General features: G+C 34.4%; 1 long non-coding RNA gene across 2 annotated transcripts; it reads left to right on the top strand.

The window, feature by feature from the left end:
• Window positions 1-736: 736 nt before the first annotated feature.
• Window positions 737-5,399, top strand: LOC137236726 (uncharacterized). Of its 2 annotated transcripts, none has more exons than XR_010948599.1 (5): window positions 737-863; window positions 970-3,674; window positions 3,781-4,049; window positions 4,691-5,170; window positions 5,228-5,399. It is a non-coding gene; the product is annotated as an uncharacterized lncRNA (long non-coding RNA). The 2 variants fall into 2 exon arrangements; XR_010948600.1 differs by having other exon boundaries at window positions 835-867.
• Window positions 5,400-6,002: the final 603 nt, after the last annotated feature.

Below are 6,002 nucleotides of genomic sequence, written 5' to 3'. Positions count from 1 at the left end.
TCTTCCATGATGATGTCGGCTACTATCGGTGATGCCGGAGATCCCATTGGAAGCCCTCTTAACTGCGTATAAATAATTTCTTCATACTTAAAATATCTATTCTCTGTGATACAAAATGTCAATATTTCCATAAAGAGCATTTTTGGTATATCTGTGTATTGTTTTATGTCATCCCACTTTGTCATTATAGTCCCTATAGCTAAATACGTTGTTACGCTTGGAATTATACGGAAGATGATAAAAGATTACAGGGAAATAAAAATACCCAAAAACGGAAAAAACGACTACAAAGTACAAATCGATGTTATATATACCAGGCTACTCCGACAGATTAAAAGGTTCCGACATATATGACAAGGAAAACATCAAAATTGCACATAAACTAGCCTATATGACGAATAGTTTCTACAACAACATGAAAAGTAAAGTAGCATTATTAGACAAAAACAACATTGTATACAAAATTACATGCGCTGGAAATGAAAACGATAAGTGTAACAAAGAGTATGTAGGTACAACTAAGAATAAATTGAAAACGAGGATATCAGGCCACCGATCTGATATAAAATGCAGAGCAGCTAGTAACACGCACAAAACTGCACTTGCGGCCCACTGTGCAGAGAGCGGCCATCCACCAGATTTCGAAGCAGTGAGCATACTTCAAACAGAGCAAAATTACAAAAAACGCGTCACTTTAGAAATGCTCCATATAACAAACACACCAATAAACGAGAGACTTAACTATAAAATGGATACCGACGGCTGCTCACATATTTACAGACACTTGCTAGAATCGTGGAAAATTAGTTCAAAGCTACATGGCGAACCGGACGGACGCAGATTAACAAAATAAAAATATAAATGTATGTATGTATATAAATATGAATGTGATTATATACATAGGATGGTTTATTTAGTTATTATTGTTAGTTATTACAAACTAAGCTGGATTGTTTATTATTGTTGTAGCCCCCTGATGAAGATCTCCGAAGGTGATCGAAATATATTGGGAAAATAAAAAATCAAATCGTTTTATTACTTTTGACCTAGAGCCGGCAAAATAAAAACTTTACATTTAAACGCATAAAGGTCGCTAAAATCAAATATTAATTGGAACTACGGAAGGCATGCCGTGAACAAAAGAAACCAACAAGATGGTTTATGCAAAATTAAAAAACACCTACAACAACAAGACAAAACAAGCTATCAACAAGTATAAATCAGAATCCATCCAGATGACAAAGTTGCAGTCCAACATAAGGTTTTTATTAAAATGTAGGGAAGCTAAAATTATACCTAAGTTTTTACAAAACACAACAAAACTAAATTACATATTTACCATTAAAAATCACATACCTTAATATATAAAACACATATTGGACAAACACATATGATTATTTCACAGTAAAATACTAAATACTTTAATTAAATTCAAACACGATATTTTAAAAGTGAAAACAAAAAAACTTACTTATACTAAGGCCACTTTAAGCCAAAATATGAAAGAGGATGATCTGAAAGCTTTTTTCGAGAGTGAATAACAACTCGCACTCACACGTACCAGCGTTTGCAAAAACACGCAACAAGCAAAGCTCGAAAAATTGAGAAGCACAAGAAACAACGAAGCACTCGAAAACAACAACAACAAACATTGATTTGTAAACCAAACAAAGACAGATTTTCCACCTGATGTTGAGGCGCTTCTTGCAAAAGGTCCAAAGCTTGCTCTACCGGTTGCAAAAAACACTTTCCCTCTATTCAAATGTATAGCGGATGGAGAAGAACTAATACAGAGCGTGAAAAATAAAGAGGATCAAGAGTCTGCGAGAACAAAACTATCGCTGCTGATAAAAGAAACAGTAACAAAACATAAAACGAACACAGCTGATATTGCCATTAACGATACAGTGGGGTGAACCCGAAAATTTCTAAACCAAAACAAAAATATAGTTATTTTAAGTGCAGATAAGGGTAACGTGACTGTTGCAATGGAAAAAAGTGACTACATGGTAAAGATGAATAATATATTATCCGATCTGTCAACATATAGAATATTACGACAAGACCCAACGTTGCGCTTACAAACAAAAAACAATCAATTAGTAGATAAATTAGAGAAACTAGGTATCATTACAAAAAGAGAAAGATCACAAATGACAACCCATACCGCTCTACCACCACGAATATATGGTGCGCCAAAAGTACACAAAGATAATATACCTTTAAGACCAATTTGTTCAATGATTAATTCTCCGTCCTAGAATTTGTGTAAATACTTAACCAACGTTTTAAAAAATCTGACTTCCGAATCAAAGTTTAATGTAAAAAGTGCAATAAAGTTCAAAAATAAGATAAACAACTCCTGTATATGTGATGATGAACGTCTTGTGTCGTTTGATGTAGTGTCATTGTTTCCAAGTGTACCAACGGATTTAGCTATAGGGACTATAATGACAAAGTGGGATGACATAAAACAATACACAGATATACCAAAAAAGCTCTTTATGGAAATATTGACCTTTTGTATAACAGAGAATAGATATTTTAAGCATGAAGAAATTATTTATATGCAGTTAACAGGGCTTCCAATGGGATCTCCGGCACACCGATAGTAGCCGACATCATGATGGAAGAAATATTGAAGAAAGTGACAAACACGAGACTACTTAGTAAGTACGTAGATGATGTGTTTGCAATAATAAGGGAGGATGAACTAGAGAAAACAATGAAAACCCTAAACACATATCATAAAGATATAAAATTTACCATGGAGCTAGAGACTGAAAACAGATTACCCTTCTTGGATTGTCTCGTATGTAAGAGAGGTAACCAAATAAAAGTAGATTGGTACCAAAAGCCCACATCATCAGGACGGATAATGAGCTACAATTCCAAACATCCGAGAAGCATGATTATAAATACAGCCAAAAACTTTATTGGGAAGGTGTTGGACACGAGTGATGCAGTGTTCCACCCTGAAAACAAAAGAAAAATTGCAAATATACTAAAAATGAATGACTTCCCTCATGGAATTTTTTGGAAGATGATTAAAGCTTACAGGGAAATAAAAATACCCAAAAACGGAGAAAAAACAACTTCAAAGTACAAATCGATGTTATATATACCAGGCTTCTCCGACATATTAAAAGGTTCCGACATATATGACAAGGAAAACATCAAAATTGCACATAAACCAGCCTATATGACGAATAGTTTCTACAACAACATGAAAAGTAAAGTAGCATTATTAGACAAAAACAACGATGTATACAAAATTACATGCGCTGGAAATGAAAACGATAAGTGCAACAAAGAGTATGTAGGTACAACTAAGAATAAATTGAAAACGAGGATATCAGGCCACCGATCTGATAGAAAATGCAGAGCAGCTAGTAACACGCAAAAAACTGCACTTGCGGCCCACTGTGCAGAGAGCGGCCATCAACCAGATTTCGAAGCAGTGAGCATACTTCAAACAGAGCAAAATTACAAAAAACGCGTCACTTTAGAAATGCTTCATATAACAAACACACCAATAAACAAGAGACTTAAATATAAAATAGATACCGACGGCTGCTCACATATCTACAGACACTTGCTAGAATTGTGGAAAATTAGTTCAAAGCTACATGGCGAACCGAACGGACGCAGATTAGCAAAATAAAAATATAAATGTATGTATGTATATAAATATGAATGTGATTATATACATAGGATGGTTTATTTAGTTATTATTGTTAGTTATTACAAACTAAGCTGAATTGTTTATTATTTTTGTAGCCCCCTGATGAGGATGTCCGAAGGTGATCGAAATATATTGGGAAAATAAAAAATCAAATCGTTTTATTACTTTTGACCTAGAGCCGGCAAAATAAAAACTTTACATTCAAAAGTAACATTTCTACCAAAAAATTTTGTACGTGTGGTTGTTCGGTGTCAACTGTCAGCGCAAATTGATTTTGAGTGAGGCATGATGCGACACATATGCACGTAGGTACATATGTACATAGCATTCGTTGCGTTATTTAACTTCGGGCGTAGGTTTATAGGTATGTATGAATGTATGCATGTACATACATATTTGCATTTCGTATCAGCTTGATAAATATTTGCCAAGCTAATGCAACATAAATGGTTAAGAATGCATACATCTCTTGAAAAATAGTTTTTTGTAAAAAATGTGAACCATTTCTTTAAAATTCTTAAACAAAGTTCTCTTTTTTGGTATATTTGTATGCATATGCTAAAGTTTGTGCACTAAGGAGATTTAATTCTTCAATATATTTTTTATGCTAATTTGTACGAGTATGCTGATCGTAAAGATAAAATAACTGAGTATCCATTTTTAATATTTTTCATGGCATCCCTAAATGTATTCTTTTAGAATACAGTTACTTTTCACAAATTTTCGTATTAAAATTTGTAAATAATTTGGGAAAGCTGTGCTTACCTATATTGAATTATTTTAAAATCAAAAAAGTGTAATTTTTTGAACAAAAATAAATCGCGTACATTTATCTTGCAAAGGTTTTTAGTGAATACCTACTCAGAAACAAATTTTGTAAAATTTCACTTGATATGTAAACGTCTCTTTGCTGTGCATCTATAATACTTCTAAATCTAAAAGATACAATTCTATTAAGTTAAAAGTGTTGTGTGTTTGTGTCTTACTAAATATGCCTCCTATAAGAAGGCGGACAAATATAGGCAGAAGCACCCCAAATGCAACGAATCAAATTAACTATCTATCTAGTTATACCCAGGAACGTGAAGATCGCAATGAGTGTCGAAGAATTCGGAGAAGACAGACCAGTGAAGTGCGACGTACGACTAATAATGGTGCAAGTTTGAATGGAGCTGCTTTTCGTTACGATATGTCAATTGATTACAGTGCCTACAACTGTGTTGCTATTGGACCTATGAACTCAGGTTGCCAATATTGTAGGGCATTGAAATACAAAAATGAAGCCAATGGATTGTGTTGCACAAATGGAAAGGTGAAATTGATACCATTGCTTCCACCTCCAGAGCCATTTTTCTCATTGGTTTTAAGAATAGGAACAGATTCCCTACACTTTTTAAAGAATATTCAGCAATACATCGACTGTTTCCAAATGACATCATTTGGAGCAACAAAAGTAGTTCGGAAAATTGCATGCCAACCTTTAAGGTTTGTAAAAGTATATGCAGTTTATATATTTTTACAATAAATTTTTTCCACTTACAGGTACAAGGTCTAATATATCACATAGCACGTTCTTTGTTACCACTGCCAGATAGCGTTTTATATATGAGTGTTTATTTAATTAATGAAATAAGTTAATTGTTACATTTTAAAGTTAATGCGTAAAAGTATATCAATTGAAAGATAAAAAAGTAATAAAGAAGAAGATAAAGAATGTTCTGGCAACACAGTTGCCAGATGTATATGTAAATAATTTATTGTCGTGGCGCTGCCATCTCTTTTGATACATAACATTTTTCCCTCCTCTGCAAGCGCTAAGGTGAGTATCCGACAGGTGCCCTTCTCTGTCTGGTTGATCTCCGTGGAATTTGAGGTATCCTACTTGTTTCGGGTATTGTATGCGGTGTCGATGTAGGATTTTGCCCTATTGTACTATTGGCCGAAGCAAAGCCTTCAAAATCTTGCGATCCCCACGACTCGTTTTGCGCAGTTTCAGTAACCACCGGTTGCGTTATTGCTTCAGTGCTATCTACTTCAGCTGATGGCTCGGTTTCATTAGTGTTGTCTTCGGTTGACAGCCTCGCCTTGTAATAATCAACTTCCCGATCTGTTTTATCGGGTCCAACCGGGGCTTTGCGTATTTGGTCCACATGCCGTTTTACACTTTTCCCATTGAAGAGTATTTCATAGTGCAGATCACCTAGACGTGCGTTTATGGTTCCCCTGAGCCACTTACAAATTCGTGGATTCCCAGACAAAAAGTAAACATTTTGATTTGGTTCAAACTCTCTAATAGTTTTCTTGGACTTTACGTATT

The sequence above is a fragment of the Eurosta solidaginis genome, chromosome 1 (assembly GCF_040869045.1).
Source record: "Eurosta solidaginis isolate ZX-2024a chromosome 1, ASM4086904v1, whole genome shotgun sequence".
Lineage (NCBI taxonomy): Eukaryota > Metazoa > Arthropoda > Insecta > Diptera > Tephritidae > Eurosta > Eurosta solidaginis.
The sequence above is the reverse complement of the archived record's forward strand: the minus strand, read 5'-3'. Positions and strand labels throughout refer to the sequence as shown.